General features: G+C 42.7%; 2 long non-coding RNA genes across 3 annotated transcripts; both read left to right on the forward strand.

Moving 5' to 3' along the window:
• The first annotated feature begins 30 nt into the window (after nt 1-30).
• LOC130190688 (uncharacterized) lies at nt 31-1454 on the forward strand. Its single transcript, XR_008831014.1, has 3 exons — nt 31-64; nt 310-699; nt 1014-1454. It is a non-coding gene; the product is annotated as an uncharacterized LOC130190688 (long non-coding RNA).
• A 2214-nt stretch (nt 1455-3668) lies between these two features.
• LOC130190689 (uncharacterized) lies at nt 3669-6674 on the forward strand. 2 transcript variants are annotated; one of them, XR_008831016.1, is made up of 6 exons: nt 3669-3754; nt 4133-4342; nt 4477-4499; nt 4684-4738; nt 6460-6527; nt 6606-6674. It is a non-coding gene; the product is annotated as an uncharacterized LOC130190689 (long non-coding RNA). The 2 variants fall into 2 exon arrangements; XR_008831015.1 differs by having other exon boundaries at nt 6460-6668.
• Nucleotides 6675-19714: the final 13040 nt, after the last annotated feature.

The following is a 19714-nucleotide window of genomic DNA, read 5'->3' on the forward strand; positions in this document are numbered from 1 at the left end:
GAACCGCCAGAGGACACGCCCACCTGGCGAGCGTGGTGTGGTTCAGACACCATTGCCTGCTGTGGTGAGCAACACCTCAAACGGCTATGGGATTCAAATTGAACCTTTTAATCATTAATTTTTTTAAATGTGAACAATTGTTAATTGGATACAAGACATGCAATACACACTGTCACATTGAATCCAAGTGAATATGATTATTATGATTGCATTAATGAAATTGTATAAAACTTGATATTTCCATATTTTATGTAAAATCTCTTAATCGTTACATTTTTTAACTGTTTTTCTAATGGGTTTTTTATATAGCTGTTCCAGTTCAAATCCTAGGCATGCTGGAGACAATTACAGAGGTGAGAGACCCGTTTCCGTGTACCACAATGGAGGAAGTGGAACTTTTTGAGCAACGGCTCAAAGATCCCGTCAACATTCTAATGAGTGGTGAGTTTTTTTGTTTTAAGAATCTCACGCAAAGCTGATTAAAATCTATTGTATGTAATTAACACTAGACAATACCATGTTTGATGGAAATGTTTTTTCAAACATTCTGTAAAGTATCAAATATTAATCGTACTTTTTCGATCCATTTTCGATTTCCTCCCTGGCAACGATCGGACGACATGATGCCAAACGTGGAACATCCCCGAATGAATGGAAAAAAATTATTCAGTCAAATGACATCTAAGACTTTGCTCCTGCGTAAGTAACTCATATTTAATGAAAACAATTTGGATTCACCCAGAGGTCTTGAGTAGTGTTCAAACTTACGAATAACCATCTTTCCCAGATCTTTTTTTAACGGTGCTAAATAAAATGTTTGAATTGCAACTTTATTCTCTACTTGGGTAAATGTTACTCGACTATATCTTTACATAATAGTTATATGATATATTGGCTCTAAATATAGCATAGCACACCTTAAGTGCCAGACAGCTACTAGATTTTAGACTGCATTTCTGCTCTATGTTGCACTGAGGATTCATGAGATTTTGTATCTGCTTGTGTGATTACAGATGCCGTCAGAAAGAATCATGCCACACATGCATCCACTGATGAACAGATTCTAAAGCATGCCATTAGGTGGTTCAACCTGGCAGCAAACCGGGGTAGCTCCAGGAGGCGTGCTACTGTCGACATCCCCCACACTGAACAGAATTAAAAATATATATTTATATTTTAATATAATATATATTTATATATATATATACACATACACCAGTTCTCAGTTGGAAGTTCCACCATTCACTTGAGGCCACTGCGACCTATTCTCTGGGAGAATTGTGGTATTTGGGTTAGGTGGTCGGTATTTATGGTTGTATTAGTTGTAGCTCTTGTGTTCTAATGTGAGCTATAGTTTTTACTCTATGTATGTGTGTATATATTGTCTCGAACTAATTATAAATAAATATGATTCATACATGTACAAGAAATTATTTGATGTCCTTTTAATAAACTTTTTGATATTATTTCCGATTGCATTTCTTTTTTCCCCATTGATGCATATTAAATATATGTTGGTATGTAAAGTAATTGATCCGGGCCAAATGAGCTGCTTTATGGAAGGATCCAAATTGAATGAATATGGGTGCATACGGCTGTACATCTAGCCACTGATCCGGAGCCTATGACGCATCCGAGGGAGTCAGTTTGCTATCTGTGATATTAATTGTGTTACATTGAACTGGAATAGGCCTTTACTGTTCAAAATATTGAAAATGACAATGCTATTAAAAACATTTGATTTCCACATTCCAAGTTGTGCAAGTAAAAAATAGAGGGTGAGTTTGGCCTGTATTATAGAGATTTATGCCCACATGGACACTTCCAGGCCGGTTAAATTAACTGGGTTTGCCCTAACGACGGAGGCCCGATTCTGCCATAGTTGCTTGCTACTTTGGGCGTCCTTTAGCCGGCAAAAGACAGTAACCTTTGCCCATGTGAGGCCCAGTGCTGCTATAGTGCATGCAGTCTTGGGCATCCACACAACGGTGAAAGAGGGGGAGTTTAGCCCTAAGAAAGTAGGCCTTGTGCTGCTGCAGTGCATGCTGTCTTGGGCATGCGTAATTCAGCCAAAGACTGCATTTAGCCGGGGGAATTGAGGACAGCAGTTTCTTTATCCGAGAAACAGCGTTGTTGGCTGCCTTTAATTCAACCTTTTCAGCCTGGACGCAGAGCTCAAGTAGTCTTGAATGTGCCTCCAAAAATGTATGGTATTTGCGGGGTTAAATCAGCCTTTTCATCGATTTGACATAAATTGGCAGAGATCCGAAGTTATACTCAGCCAATTTAGCCTGGAGATGATGCTGTAGTGCATTATCAAACTGCACAATTACTGTTGAATCTACCTTGCTTCCATAGACAACTAAAATACTTTAAAGACATTCACTGTCTACAGTGAGCAGTTGAACAATTAAAATGTACATTGTCCCATATAAAGGATGGCTAATGGCCTAACTACTTTGGCCAACACCTTGGATCTGCTGGATTTGAGCTATGCAGAAGAATAAAGACAAGAAGAGGGCGAAATGGCTTCAATGGATTGACTTGCTACATGCGGTTAAAAGTTTGAAAACATGTTGCAACTTGTATGGGATAATGGCCATGTTGGCAAATGAGTGTTGCTGTGGGCAAAGGCTGAACTCTAAACCAACCTGCCGCATAACACTGCAACACAGTTAGGGGGAAATGACATTGTCATGTTTGCACAGTTGGCATTTTGGTGGTTCTAAAGGAAAGGTCAGGGATTTGTTAAAATGCAAGAGGGTCATACTATGGGCCATCTGAATGTAAATAGAATGTCACCATGATATCAATCCAGCGATAAGCAATATATGCAGTGATTATTGTTGATTGTTCCATCTCAATTACGTCATCAGTCCTCATTTGGGTTATTGTGCAGGAATGGCACTAAAACTTTTTTTAAATATTTGGGTGCTTCATTTTCTTTAATTAAAGAACCACTAAACACTGGGCCTCTACTTGTGTGTTCTTGTGTTGAGGCTAACCAGGGAAATAATAGTAATAATACAAATAATAATCTACCACTTCTGAGTAGACTCAATGTAGAGGAAACGCTTCATATGGATCAATGTGTTGGAGTTCTGTTGACTGTAGACTAGTAAGTATACCACAAAGGAATTGAATGACCAACCGTCGCCCCTCTCAGCCGGCCTTAAAAACATACTAAGTGTGGAAATATATATATAGCCTACCATGTGTCTATGTGTGTTTGTGTTAACCTATAGGTATTATTACAACTTTACCATATAGTATTTCATTTGTATTCATACACTGCAATGGAAAGAGTTAATTGAATATACCAGCCTATAAATACAACTAAATACAGACATTTCTTTAGTTTCTTTCAAAACATTCATCTTTTTCTATATTTGTTATGTTACCACGCTAAAACCATTGCTATTGGCTGTCTCCCCACGTTGCTTTGAACATGATTGGATAATCTGCCTGTCACTCAGAGAACTGGCCAATGAGAAATGTCCGCGCCGCGGATTTGAAATTACGTCTGTTCGAGCGAGAAGCCGCAGCCGCGCAGGCACTACTCAGCAGGTCTGCTAGTGTCTGCTGTTGACCTACCTGCATTATTACCTGAAGTATTTTACATATGCCTGCGATTTTAACTTGTGGGATGTCAATGGAGAAAGAAAGACTGGGACACAGAGGAAGGATCATACGGGATGTGGTGACCAGCAAAGTTACGTGAATTGATATCCTGCAAAATTATTGAAGATATCAGGTAAGAAAACATTTTCACTGTTACTTTCTGAAACAACCTAATGTAATTTTCTGTTTAGCATAGTTTAAACATATTTCATTTAGACATATGGAAACAAATTAATCATTTTACATGTTTAAAAGTAATGTTATTACATTAAAATCAGTTAATTAGTGTGTTCATTACAGTTCATAATGGATTAAATAATGCTATAGGTGGATAAACGGACTGTTACAAAGAGTTTGGTTAGCTAGTTAAGTAAACTAGCTTCAGGTAACGTTAGCTTGTTGGCATGATTCTGTCTCACAACCAGAAAAACATACTTGAATGTGGTTTAGGGTGGGTGACATGGATATAATTGACAGTATTCTTCACTTTTTCGAACCGTACTGCACACAGCACTGGACCCTGAGCAGTGCATGGCCTGCAAGATCATGAGAAGGCTGAAGAACCAGGAGTGACAAGATACCACTGGATGGTGGGGCACATAATTCCACTCAGGGAGAGGTAAGCAAACAGGCAAGACATAGAGAGAGATAGGACCCCATCCAACCTGACAGAGCGTGTGAGGATCTGCAGAAAAGAATGGCAGAACATCCCCAAATCCAGGTGTGTAAAGCTTGTCGCGTTTTATCGAAGAGACGAGGCTTTAACCGTGCCAAAGGTGCATTAACTAAGTACCAAGTAAAGGGTCTGAATACGTATGTCAATGTGATAATTCAGTTTTCTCTTTTTTATTACAGGGTATTGAGTGTAGATTGATGAGGTAAAAATTAATTCAAATGATTCTATCATAAGGTTGCAACATAACAAAATGGGAAAAAAGTGAAAAAGTCTGAATACTTTCTGCATGCACGAAATATGTGGTGGCAGTTATTTTCTGATTCATTTCACATTACCCTTTTCAACACTGATAATAGCTAATTACGAAACTTTCTTATATTTTTCAGCTCAATAAGGATTGGAACAACATTGACGGGGGGAAACACCCAAAGTCCATCACTCGTAAGTATCCACTGCAGCATATATCAAAGATATTAGTCCATTTGAACCACTATTGCAAAACCTTACATTGTGATTAATATTAGATATGATTTCTCAAGTACTTTAATGATCTGAGCAAAGCACTTTTTAAGACAGTTCTTCCACTGGCCATAAAAAAACTGAGAAGCTTTTCCTTGGCCTTCCTTTGAGTTATGCGGTGGCCCTGAGAGGTCAGCGCACTGCAACTTAATAAAACATGCTAATCGACAAAACACAAGCAAATTAAGAAAACAACTTCATCAAATTGACAGCACATGTGCAGCATTTAGAAAAAGCACTGCAAATTCAGACGACACAACACGGTACAGAAAAGCGCTGCAAATTAAGAAAAAGTGTTTCAAGAGGACACTAAATCGTGATGAACACAGCTTGGACAGGCTTGCTGTTGCTGTGGTTTGTGACTCATGAAGTTATTGAAATCGGGTATTGTATCATCTGTTTACGTTGTGGACCTACAATATGCTACTGCTCTACTCACCAGAAAGTGAGCTGCATGCACCTCGCAGGACCTTGCAGAGCGGAAAAGCTGAATTATATCAGTCATTCTAATTATTTCTGAGGAGATTTGACAGATTTTAAACTACTATCCGGTTTAACAGTGTGGACAGACAGCCTGTAGCCTGCATCATATTCATGTAGGCATTATTAGACAAAAAAAATATACAGACGTATAGTCTACAGTAAGTCAAGCATTCCCATGAGACTTCTTTCCTTGAAAAATCCCCAAACAGACCACTATTACCTTACCTGAAATGAACATACCTCGTACTACTATCACCACCATAAAGTTATTGCTTATATGGTTATTATGCAAGCTACAGTTAACGTAACTTTTTCAATTTTGAAGATGAGGTCATATGAGATTGAATTCTGCTTTTCGCTCTGCAAAGTCCTATGAGTTGCGTGCAGCGGTCACTTTACGTGCAGAGTAAAGCAGCAGCAAAAGTCAGTTCCCAACATAAACAGATGGTATAGCGAGCCGACGTCACTTCAATAACTTCACGAGTCTCAAACTAGCAGCAACAAACATGTTCAAACCGTGCTCAGCACCATTGTCCTTTGGAAACACTTCTGTTTTCTGTATTTGCGGCATGTTTTCTAAATACTGGACATGTGTTGTCAAATTGCTAAAGTTTAATCTTAACTTGCCTGTGTTTTGTCTTTTTGCATGTGTTTTCTTAAGTGGCAGTGTGTTGATCTCTCAGGGCCACCGTAGAGCAAAGACATGTCGTCATCATTATCATCATCTACCCTTTTTTTATTTCTAAAGGGGCATTGAGGAAAAGACCCTCAGACATGTCACAATATAATTATCGGTGGCTGGTTTGATCTAGATGTATCAATTAGCTTCTTTTTTTTGTTTAGCTACAAGTGTGTTTACCTTGCTATGATACATCTGTGAAACGTGCCCATTGTTGTGAATCCACGTCTTTCTTCTTTTCGTGATTCACATGTTTCTGATGGAAGTGCTAAGACATGCACTGCATGCAGCTTTAAATAGGTAATCCTTTAATTACTATCATTCTCAAAGCTGACTGTTCAGATTGACAGAATGTCAATTGGTACAGACAATTTCAAAATAGTTAGTTTAAGTTTGTTTAAAGGAATGGGAAGAAATGAAAGCCAACTTTCTCAGGACTTTCCAGTGAATTTGTTTGTCCTTCTTCCCTTTTTTCCCCCAGATGCACCGAGGATCTGGCTGATTACTGGAAATTTGGAAGATTGTTCTTTATCTGCACTGTCACTTCTGGTAAATATTTATGAAGAAGAAATATACTTTATTAATCCACAAGGGGAAATTAGTTCTCTGCATTTAACCCATCCTTAGTTATTAAGGAGCAGTGGGCTGCAGTGATGCGCCCAGGAAGCAACTGGGGGTTCAGTGCCTTGCTCAAGGACAGTTCGACTTGCAACTAATGGGAGGCGGGATCGAACCGACAACCTTGGGGTTGCAGGACGGCCCTCTTACCCCACTGAGCTACAGCCGCCCACCATTATGGACCTTTTGCGGTATGTTTTGCTTTCACTTATCAACTGATAGTGAATAATTGGTTGATTTTGAAAATGTACATTAAATAAAATGTTTTAAAATCAATATTGGTGTGTACTTTATTTGTAATTCAGTTTCTAACCCCTACTTTAATTGAAACATTGAATGTTTTGTAGATGTTTCAATGTATTTAGATTTTTCACAGTAATCTCAAAAGCTTATATTTCATAATAATTGAACACTTGTAATAGTACAGGAGAAATCTGTAAAATCACAGTATTTCACTGCAAAACCTTTATAAATATCATTTTATTGAAGGTGTTTGATTGTAATAATATAGGAAAAATCTGTAACATCACAGTATTTCACTGCAGAACCTTTAGAAATATCACTTTATTGAAGGTGTTTGATTGTAATAATATAGGAAAAATCTGTAAAATCACAGTATTTCACTGCAGAACCTTTAGAAATATCACTTTATTGAAGGTGTTTGATTGTAATAATATAGGAAAAATCTGTAAAATCACAGTATTTCACTGCAGAACCTTTAGAAATATCACTTTATTGAAGGTGTTTGATTGTAATAATATAGGAAAAATCTGTAAAATCACAGTATTTCACTGCAGAACCTTTAGAAATATCACTTTATTGAAGGTGTTTGATTGTAATAATACATACAAAATCTGTAAAATTACAGTATTTTACTGCAGAACCTTTAGAAATATCACTTTATTGAAGGCGTTTGACTGTAATAATATAGGAAAAATCTGTAGAATTACAGTATTTCACTGCAGAACCATTAGAAATATCACTTTATTGAAGGTGTTTGATTGTAATAATACATACAAAATCTGTAAAATTACAGTATTTCACTGCAGAAGCTTTAGAAATATGACTTTATTGAAGGTATTTGACTGTAATAATATAGGCAAAATCTGTAAAATTACAGTATTTCACTGCAGAAGCTTTAGAAATATCACTTTATTGAAGGTATTTGACTAATAATAAAGGAAAAATCTGTAAAATAACAGTATTTCACTGCAGAACCTATAGAAATATCACTTTAATTAAGGTGTTTGATTGTAATATTACAGGAAAAATCTGTAAAAAAACAGTATTTCACTGCAAAATCTTTAATGAAAATTACTGTAAATTTATGGTTTTCGTCCTTTATTTGAAGTAAGGTATTTTACCTTAAATTTACGGTTTTTGTTTGGCAGCCGTAGCTGCCACTCATTTGACCTTCTTTTTACGGGTTTTTTTCTTACAGTGTACAGTAAATCTTTCCCTCACAGAATTAATTCTGTGAGTGAACATGTCACATCCAGCTGCCAGATCATCAGAGGACAGCAAGTCATCCCAATTTAGGGTGGTAATTTCGGTAGCAAATTGGTCCTGTTTAGCTCTGGGAATACACTGAATGATCTTCCTTTTTGTTGTAATATTGCTAAACCTATTTTTGGTCAGTTTTCTTGCACATAAGGTAAGGTTGTGGTCGGACAGACCGGTAATTAAGTTATAGTGTTTAATTATTCTTTCTGTCTTGTTGGAGAACATCAGATCGATCTGCGTGCTAGAGCTTTTTGTTATTCTCGTCGGACCGTTGACTATTTGTTCCAGGTGGAATTTATCAGTAATCATTTTTAACTTTTTTCTCTTGGATTTGTCCTCCCAATTCACGTTGAAGTCACCCATCAAGATTAGTTCCTTATTCAGATTACATTCTTTCAGGGTGGCCTCAAATTGATCATAGAAAGCATCGGTGGCAGATGGGGGTCTATAGATACCTATGATATTAAAAGACATTTGTTGGGACAGGATAATTTTAACAGCAGCATAATTTAGAGCAGCCTGATAATAAGGAGTTGACCTAAGAGACTTATAGAGCAGCCTGATAATAAGGAGTTGACTATAGAGACTTATAGAGCAGCCTGATAATAAGGAGTTGACCTAAGAGACTTATAGAGCAGCCTGATAATAAGGAGTTGACTATAGAGACTTATAGAGCAGCCTGATCATAAGGAGTTGACCTAAGAGACTTATAGAGCAGCCTGATAATAAGGAGTTGACTTAAGAGACTTATAGAGCAGCCTGATAATAAGGAGTTGACTATAGAGACTTATAGAGCAGCCTGATAATAAGGAGTTGACTATAGAGACTTATAGAGCAGCCTCAAAAAAAAGGAGTTGACCTAAGAGACTTATAGAGCAGCCTGATAATAAGGAGTTGACTATAGAGACTTATAGAGCAGCCTGATAATGAGGAGTTGCAGTCATCCAGTCTCGAAGTAACGAACGCGTGAACCAATTGTTCTGCATCTTTTTGAGACGTGCCTGATTGTTTAATATGACGTAGATGAAAGAATGCAGTCCTTGAGATGTTCTTCACGTGGATTAAAGGACCCGATCAAAGAGAACAGAGGTTCTTTACATGGTGGTGGATGCTAGAGCAATGCCTCTACAGAAACCACATCACCAGATCATTGATCTCTGAGGCGCTCACAGTAAAATTACTTCGGTTTTGTCTGAGTTTAACATCAAGAAGTTGCAGGTCATCCATGTTTTTATGTCTTTAAGACATGCTTGAATTTTACCGAGTTGGTTGCTCTCCTCTGGTTTTATCGATAAATATAGTTGAGTATCATCTGCATAACAATGAAAGTTTATGGAGTGTTTCCTGATAATATTGCCCAAAGGAAGCATGTATAAGGTAAATAAAATTGGTCCAAGCACAGAACCTTGTGGAACTCCGTGATTAACGTTAGTGGTTATCGAGGCGTCATCGTTTACAAATACAAACTGAGATCCATCTGATAAAGGTCCTGTTCACTTCCAGGTCACTGAAGCGGGCCAGAAAGATTGTCGCCGACCCCTCCCACCCTGGACACTCCCTGTTCGAGTCCCTCCCCTCGGGGAGGAGGCTGCGGTCCATCATGACCACGACCTCCCGCCACACCAATAGCTTTTTCCCGACGGCGGTCGGGCTCATCAATGGACCCCGGGACTGACTGACTGTCACCCCCAGGACTACCACCTCTTCTTCCACCTTCCTCTCTCCTTTAACAAGGCAAACCTAAAAAAAGTCATGCCGAACTTTCACCAGCACATTACGTGTGCTACCAGAGGGGAAAGAACGTTGGACCACTGCTATACGCCATTCAAGAGAGGCTACAAGGCTGTCTCTCTCCCTCCGTTAGGGAAATCAGACCATGCCGCCATTTTTCTGCTTCCGGAGTATAAACAAAGGATCGCGCGGGAAGCGGTAGTGACGAGGAACGTAATGCGGTGGTCTGACCAATCAGAGGCTGAGCTACAGGACGCTCTGAGTATTGTCGACTGGGACATGATCCAATCCAGTTCCAGTGACGTCAGCGAGTTTGCGGAAGTAGCAATGAGCCTCATAGCAACGCTAACGGACACCATCGTCCCCACGGTAAAAGTTAGGGTCTTTCCTAATCAAAAGCCGTGGGTTGATAGATCCATCCGTGAAGCTGTGAACGCCCGTGCTGCTGCCTATAACTCCGGTCTTGTATCCGGCAACATGGACGAGTACAAGGCAGCGGTCTATGGACTGAGGAGGGCGGTGAAGAAGGCCAAAAGGAGGTACCGAGACAGAGTGGAATCACAGATGGAGCAGCGCGACACCAGGCGCCTATGGCAGGGGCTACGGACTATTACAAACTACCAGAGCAGACCCCGCGCAATGGTGAGTGCCGACGCATCCCTAGCGGACGACCTGAACTCATTTTATGCACGGTTTGAGGCTAGCAACAACAGCGCTATCTCGCACTAACAACAACACCGTTAGCGTGCCGAGGTGAGTTCTACCGCTGGGGATGAACACCCTCTCTGTGACCGAGCACAGTGTGAGGAGGGCTCTGTTGAGGGTGAACACCAGGAAAGCTGCAGGTCCAGATGGCATATCTGGGCGAGTACTGAAGACCTGTGCTAACCAGCTAGCTCCAGTGTTCACCACAATATTCAACCTCTCCTGGCTGAGTCCGTGGTCCCCGCCTGCTTCAAGAGATCCACTATTGTCCCTGTGCCCAAGAATGCTTCTCCAGCATGTATGAATGACTACCGACCGGTGGCCCTCACCTCGGTGGTCATGAAATGCTTTGAGAGGCTGATAAAGGACTACATCTGCGCCTTCCTCCCTTCCTCCATGGACCCGCTGCAGTTTGCTTATCGCCCAAACAGATCCACGGATGATGCTGTCTCCCAGGTACTGCACACCACACTCTCTCATCTGGACAGCCAGAGGGGGCTATGTGAGACTACTGTTCATTGATTATAGTTCAGCTTTCAACACCATAGTCCCTCCAGACTGGCCGGCAAGCTGATTGAGCTGGGACTGAACACCCCTGTGTGCTTGGATCCTGGACTTCCTGACCGCCAGGCCACAGGTGGTCAGGGTGGGCAGACACCTCCAAACCCTCACCCTGAACACAGGATCCCCCAGGGTTGCGTCCTCAGCCCCTACTGTACTCCCTGTACACACATGACTGTGTGGCCAGGTTCAGCTCAACACCATCATCAAGTTTGCGGATGACACAGTGGTGGTGGGCCTGATCTCCGACAACGACGAGAAGGCCTACCTGGAGGAAGTTGCTGATCTGTCACTCTGGTGCCAGGACAACAGCCTCATCATGAATGTCACCAAAACTAAGGAGCTGATTGTGGACTTTAGGAGGGTACAACAACAGAGGACGTACTCACCACTGGGGATTAACGGGACTACTGTGGAGAGGGTGAGCGGTATAAATACCTGGGAGTCCACATCACCGAGGATCTGACATGGTCAACAAACACAGACACTCTGGTGAGAAAGGCAAGGCAGCCTCTACCACCTCAGGCAGCTGAGGAAATTTAAAGTTTCCCAGAGGATCCTTCAGTCCTTCTACTCTGGAGCTGTAGAGGCGTCCTGACAGGAAGCATCACAGCCTGGTTTGGCAACTGCTCCGCTCAGGACAGGAAGGCTCTGCAGAGAGTAGTGCGTTCGGCTGAGCGCACTATTGGAACCACACTCCCCACCCTGCAGGACTTGTACACCAGGAGGTGCAGAACCAGAGCCGGCAGGATCATGAAGGATCCTCACCACCCCAACAACAGACTGTTTCAGCTGCTGCGGTCAGGCAGGCGCCTCCGTAGTCACGCTGCAAGAACAGAGAGACTGAGACGGAGTTTCTTTCCTCAGGCCATCAGGATTGTGAACTCCGACCTCACCAGGACCCCCACATAGACCCACACAACTGCCCCTCTTAGGCACACACACACACACACACACACACACTTACTGTAAATATTGTGTTGTTTTTTATTTTTGTAAATGTGTACTTGTTGCCCTTGCACATTCCTGCTGAGCATTGCCACTTTCATTTCACTGCACACCCTGTGTGTGTATGTGACAAATAAAACATCTTGAATCTTGAATCTTGAATCTTGAATCCTCCTTCTTCCCGCTCCTTCCTCTTCCTCCTCCTCCCTCTTCCTCCCACTCCTCCTCCCTCCTTGCGTTGATTGTTGTTTGTCATGTCCAAATGTTGCACCTTCCACCAAAAAAAATTCCTCGTTTGTTTGTGAAAACATTCATTCTTTGGCAATAAACCTGTTTCTGATTCTGATTCTAAATAGGATTTAAACCAAATTAGTGCCGTGCCTGAAATGCCAATCGACTGCTCCAGTCTCTGTAACAGGATGTCATGGTCAATGGTGTCGAATGCAGCACTAAGGTCTACTAGACCAGTACAGAGAGGAGACCTCTATCAGCACTAAGGTCTAACTAGACCAGTACAGAGAGGAGTCCTCTATCAGGACTAAGGTCTAACAAGACCAGGACAGAGAGGAGTCCTCTATCAGGACTAAGGTCTAACAAGACCAGGACAGAGAGGAGTCCTCTATCAGGACTAAGGTCTAACAAGACCAGTACAGAGAGGAGTCCTCTATCAGGACTAAGGTCTAACTAGACCAGGACAGAGATGAGTCCTCTATCAGCACTAAGGTCTAACTAGACCAGTACAGAGAGGAGTCCTCTATCAGGACTAAGGTCTAACAAGACCAGTACAGAGATGAGTCCTCTATCAGCACTAAGGTCTACTAGACCAGTACAGAGAGGAGACCTCTATCAGCACTAAGGTCTAACTAGACCAGTACAGAGAGGAGTCCTCTATCAGGACTAAGGTCTAACAAGACCAGGACAGAGAGGAGTCCTCTATCAGGACTAAGGTCTAACAAGACCAGGACAGAGAGGAGTCCTCTATCAGGACTAAGGTCTAACAAGACCAGTACAGAGAGGAGTCCTCTATCAGGACTAAGGTCTAACTAGACCAGGACAGAGATGAGTCCTCTATCAGCACTAAGGTCTAACTAGACCAGTACAGAGAGGAGTCCTCTATCAGGACTAAGGTCTAACAAGACCAGTACAGAGATGAGTCCTCTATCAGCACTAAGGTCTACTAGACCAGTACAGAGAGGAGACCTCTATCAGCACTAAGGTCTAACTAGACCAGTACAGAGAGGAGTCCTCTATCAGGACTAAGGTCTAACAAGACCAGGACAGAGAGGAGTCCTCTATCAGGACTAAGGTCTAACAAGACCAGGACAGAGAGGAGTCCTCTATCAGGACTAAGGTCTAACAAGACCAGTACAGAGAGGAGTCCTCTATCAGGACTAAGGTCTAACTAGACCAGTACAGAGAGGAGTCCTCTATCAGCACTAAGGTCTAACAAGACCAGGACAGAGAGGAGTCCTCTATCAGCACTAAGGTCTAACAAGACCAGGACAGAGAGGAGTCCTCTATCAGCACTAAGGTCTAACTAGACCAGTACAGAGATGAGTCCTCTATCAGGACTAAGGTCTAACAAGACCAGGACAGAGAGGAGTCCTCTATCAGCACTAAGGTCTAACAAGACCAGTACAGAGAGGAGTCCTCTATCAGCACTAAGGTCTAACTAGACCAGTACAGAGAGGAGTCCTCTATCAGGACTAAGGTCTAACTAGACCAGTACAGAGAGGAGTCCTCTATCAGGACTAAGGTCTAACAAGACCAGTACAGAGACGAGTCCTCTATCAGGACTAAGGTCTAACAAGACCAGTACAGAGATGAGTCCTCTATCAGCACTAAGGTCTAACAAGACCAGGACAGAGAGGAGTCCTCTATCAGGACTAAGGTCTAACTAGACCAGTACAGAGAGGAGTCCTCTATCAGGACTAAGGTCTAACAAGACCAGTCCAGAGAGGAGTCCTCTATCAGCACTAAGGTCTAACTAGACCAGTACAGAGACGAGTCCACTATCAGCACTAAGGTCTAACAAGACCAGTACAGAGATGAGTCCTCTATCAGGACTAAGGTCTAACAAGACCAGTACAGAGAGGAGTCCTCTATCAGGACTAAGGTCTAACTAGACCAGTACAGAGATGAGTCCTCTATCAGCACTAAGGTCTAACTAGACCAGTACAGAGATGAGTCCTCTATCAGCACTAAGGTCTAACTAGACCAGTACAGAGAGGAGTCCTCTATCAGCACTAAGGTCTAACAAGACCAGGACAGAGAGGAGTCCTCTATCAGGACTAAGGTCTAACAAGACCAGGACAGAGAGGAGTCCTCTATCAGGACTAAGGTCTAACTAGACCAGTACAGAGAGGAGTCCTTTATCAGGACTAAGGTCTAACAAGACCAGGACAGAGAGGAGTCCTCTATCAGCACTAAGGTCTAACAAGACCAGGACAGAGGAGTCCTCTATCAGGACTAAGGTCTAACAAGACCAGTACAGAGATGAGTCCTCTATCAGCACTAAGGTCTAACAAGACCAGTACAGAGAGGAGTCCTTTATCAGGACTAAGGTCTAACTAGACCAGTACAGAGAGGAGTCCTCTATCAGCACTAAGGTCTAACAAGACCAGTACAGAGAGGAGTCCTCTATCAGCACTAAGGTCTAACAAGACCAGTACAGAGATGAGTCCTCTATCAGCACTAAGGTCTAACAAGACCAGTACAGAGAGGAGTCCTCTATCAGGACTAAGGTCTAACAAGACCAGGACAGAGATGAGTCCTCTATCAGGACTAAGGTCTAACTAGACCAGTACAGAGAGGAGTCCTCTATCAGCACTAAGGTCTAACAAGACCAGTACAGAGAGGAGTCCTCTATCAGCACTAAGGTCTAACAAGACCAGTACAGAGATGAGTCCTCTATCAGCACTAAGGTCTAACAAGACCAGTACAGAGAGGAGTCCTCTATCAGGACTAAGGTCTAACAAGACCAGTACAGAGATGAGTCCTCTATCAGGACTAAGGTCTAACAAGACCAGTACAGAGAGGAGTCCTCTATCAGGACTAAGGTCTAACAAGACCAGTACAGAGTTAGTCCTCTATCAGGACTAAGGTCTAACAAGACCAGTACAGAGATGAGTCCTCTATCAGGACTAAGGTCTAACTAGACCAGTACAGAGAGGAGTCCTCTATCAGGACTAAGGTCTAACAAGACCAGGACAGAGAGGAGTCCTCTATCAGGACTAAGGTCAAACAAGACCAGTACGGAGAGGAGTCCTCTATCAGGACTAAGGTCTAACAAGACCAGTACAGAGGAGTCCTCTATCAGGACTAAGGTCTAACAAGACCAGTACAGAGAGGAGTCCTCTATCAGGACTAAGGTCTAACTAGACCAGGACAGAGATGAGTCCTCTATCAGCACTAAGGTCTAACAAGACCAGTACAGAGAGGAGTCCTCTATCAGGACTAAGGTCTAACAAGACCAGTCCAGAGAGGAGTCCTCTATCAGCACTAAGGTCTAACAAGACCAGTACAGAGATGAGTCCTCTATCAGGACTAAGGTCTAACTAGACCAGTACAGAGATGAGTCCTCTATCAGGACTAAGGTCTAACTAGACCAGGACAGAGAGGAGTCCTCTATCAGGACTAAGGTCTAACAAGACCAGTACAGAGAGGAGTCCTCTATCAGCACTAAGGTCTAACTAGACCAGTACAGAGATGAGTCCTCTATCAGGACTAAGGTCTAACTAGACCAGTACAGAGATGAGTCCTCTATCAGGACTAAGGTCTAACTAGACCAGTACAGAGATGAGTCCTCTATCAGGACTAAGGTCTAACTAGACCAGGACAGAGAGGAGTCCTCTATCAGGACTAAGGTCTAACAAGACCAGTACAGAGATGAGTCCTCTATCAGGACTACGGTCTAACAAGACCAGTACAGAGATGAGTCCTCTATCAGCACTAAGGTCTAACAAGACCAGTACAGAGACGAGTCCTCTATCAGCACTAAGGTCTAACAAGACCAGGACAGAGAGGAGTCCTCTATCAGGACTAAGGTCTAACAAGACCAGGACAGAGAGGAGTCCTCTATCAGGACTAAGGTCTAACTAGACCAGTACAGAGAGGAGTCCTTTATCAGGACTAAGGTCTAACAAGACCAGGACAGAGAGGAGTCCTCTATCAGCACTAAGGTCTAACAAGACCAGGACAGAGAGGAGTCCTCTATCAGGACTAAGGTCTAACAAGACCAGTACAGAGATGAGTCCTCTATCAGCACTAAGGTCTAACAAGACCAGGACAGAGAGGAGTCCTTTATCAGGACTAAGGTCTAACTAGACCAGGACAGAGAGGAGTCCTCTATCAGCACTAAGGTCTAACAAGACCAGTACAGAGAGGAGTCCTCTATCAGGACTAAGGTCTAACAAGACCAGTACAGAGAGGAGTCCTCTATCAGGACTAAGGTCTAACAAGACCAGTACAGAGATGAGTCCTCTATCAGGACTAAGGTCTAACAAGACCAGTACAGAGAGGAGTCCTTTATCAGCACTAAGGTCTAACAAGACCAGTACAGAGATGAGTCCTCTATCAGGACTAAGGTCTAACTAGACCAGTACAGAGATGAGTCCTCTATCAGCACTAAGGTCTAACAAGACCAGTACAGAGATGAGTCCTCTATCAGCACTAAGGTCTAACAAGACCAGTACAGAGATGAGTCCTCTATCAGGACTAAGGTCTAACTAGACCAGTGCAGAGAGGAGTCCTCTATCAGCACTAAGGTCTAACAAGACCAGGACAGAGATGAGTCCTCTATCAGGACTAAGGTCTAACTAGACCAGGACAGAGATGAGTCCTCTATCAGGACTAAGGTCTACCAAGACCAGTACAGAGAGGAGTCCTCTATCAGCACTAAGGTCTAACAAGACCAGTACAGAGAGGAGTCCTCTATCAGGACTAAGGTCTAACAAGACCAGTACAGAGAGGAGTCCTCTATCAGGACTAAGGTCTAACTAGACCAGTATAGAGATGAGTCCTCTATCAGGACTAAGGTCTAACAAGACCAGGACAGAGAAGAGTCCTCTATCAGGACTAAGGTCTAACTAGACCAGTATAGAGATGAGTCCTCTATCAGGACTAAGGTCTAACAAGACCAGTACAGAGAGGAGTCCTTTATCAGGACTAAGGTCTAACAAGACCAGGACAGAGAGGAGTCCTTTATCAGGACTAAGGTCTAACAAGACCAGTACAGAGAGGAGTCCTTTATCAGGACTAAGGTCTAACTAGACCAGGACAGAGAGGAGTCCTTTATCAGGACTAAGGTCTAACAAGACCAGTACAGAGAGGAGTCCTCTATCAGCACTAAGGTCTAACTAGACCAGGACAGAGAGGAGTCCTCTATCAGGACTTGGGTCTAACAAGACCAGTACAGAGATGAGTCCTCTATCAGGACTAAGGTCTAACTAGACCAGTACAGAGATGAGTCCTCTATCAGCACTAAGGTCTAACTAGACCAGGACAGAGAGGAGTCCTCTATCAGGACTAAGGTCTAACAAGACCAGTACAGAGAGGAGTCCTCTATCAGCACTAAGGTCTAACAAGACCAGTACAGAGGAGTCCTCTATCAGCACTAAGGTCTAACTAGACCAGTACAGAGAGGAGTCCTCTATCAGCACTAAGGTCTAACAAGACCAGTACAGAGAGGAGTCCTCTATCAGCACTAAGGTCTAACTAGACCAGGACAGAGAGGAGTCCTCTATCAGGACTAGGGTCTAACTAGACCAGTGCAGAGAGGAGTCCTCTATCAGGACTAAGGTCTAACAAGACCAGGACAGAGAGGAGTCCTCTATCAGCACTAAGGTCTAACTAGACCAGTACAGAGAGGAGTCCTCTATCAGGACTAAGGTCTAACAAGACCAGGACAGAGAGGAGTCCTCTATCAGCACTAAGGTCTAACTAGACCAGTACAGAGAGGAGTCCTCTATCAGGACTAAGGTCTAACTAGACCAGTACAGAGAGGAGTCCTCTATCAGGACTAAGGTCTAACTAGACCAGTACAGAGATGAGTCCTCTATCAGCACTAAGGTCCAACTAGACCAGTACAGAGATGAGTCCTCTATCAGGACTAAGGTCTAACAAGACCAGTATAGAGATGAGTCCTCTATCAGGACTAAGGTCTAACAAGACCAGTACAGAGAGGAGTCCTCTATCAGCACTAAGGTCCAACTAGACCAGTACAGAGATGAGTCCTCTATCAGCACTAAGGTCTAACAAGACCAGTACAGAGAGGAGTCCTCTATCAGCACTAAGGTCTAACTAGACCAGGACAGAGATGAGTCCTCTATCAGGACTAAGGTCTAACTAGACCAGTACAGAGAGGAGTCCTCTATCAGGACTAAGGTCTAACTAGACCAGTACAGAGATGAGTCCTCTATCAGGACTAAGGTCTAACAAGACCAGTACAGAGATGAGTCCTCTATCAGCACTAAGGTCTAACAAGACCAGTACAGAGATGAGTCCTCTATCAGGACTAAGGTCTAACAAGACCAGTACAGAGAGGAGTCCTCTATCAGGACTAAGGTCTAACTAGACCAGCACAGAGAGGAGTCCTCTATCAGGACTAAGGTCTAACAAGACCAGTACAGAGATGAGTCCTCTATCAGGACTAAGGTCTAACAAGACCAGTACAGAGAGGAGTCCTCTATCAGCACTAAGGTCTAACAAGACCAGGACAGAGATGAGTCCTCTATCAGCACTAAGGTCTAACTAGACCAGGACAGAGAGGAGTCCTCTATCAGGACTAAGGTCTAACAAGACCAGTACAGAGATGAGTCCTCTATCAGGACTAAGGTCTAACAAGACCAGGACAGAGAGGAGTCCTCTATCAGGACTAAGGTCTAACTAGACCAGTACAGAGATGAGTCCTCTATCAGGACTAAGGTCTAACTAGACCAGGACAGAGAGGAGTCCTCTATCAGGACTAAGGTCTAACTAGACCAGTACAGAGAGGAGTCCTCTATCAGGACTAAGGTCTAACTAGACCAGGACAGAGAGGAGTCCTCTATCAGGACTAAGGTCTAACTAGACCAGGACAGAGAGGAGACACAAACCTTCTCTTTAGTAGAGACTTTATAGTAAAGACTAGGGCTGTGAAACGATTACAATTTTTAATCGGGTTAATCACAGGTTTTTGTGGATTAATCATGATTAATCACATATTACCGATATTCTCGGTATATTTTGTGAGAACATTGAGATTTATGACAAAAGACGGATATATACATTTATACATTCTTCTATACAATGGTGCTGCAACTCAGCAGTTATTTAGCAGTTTTCTTCCATATGGAACATTAATACATCTTCATCCTAAACAGAATGTTTAACCCTCCTGTGACCTTTCGGGTCAATTTGACCTCATTCAATGTTTAATGTCGGTGTTCTTTGGGGTCAATTTGACCCCAGGCTGTTTTTCACTGTGTCAAACATATCAGAAATATCAACTTTTTTATTTATTTAAAGGGCTATTTAGGTAGTCAACAAACAAACATAAAGTACCTCACACTTAAACTTGGGAAGCAATATTAATTCTAATAATTTTCTGGAGGTTTTAATTGCTGGGGTCAAATTGACCCCGAGGGTAAAATATGTTAGTAAATGTAAAGGTAACAGGAGGGTTAAACAGA

This window comes from Pseudoliparis swirei, chromosome 24 (genome assembly GCF_029220125.1).
Source record: "Pseudoliparis swirei isolate HS2019 ecotype Mariana Trench chromosome 24, NWPU_hadal_v1, whole genome shotgun sequence".
Classification (NCBI taxonomy): Eukaryota; Metazoa; Chordata; class Actinopteri; order Perciformes; family Liparidae; genus Pseudoliparis; species Pseudoliparis swirei.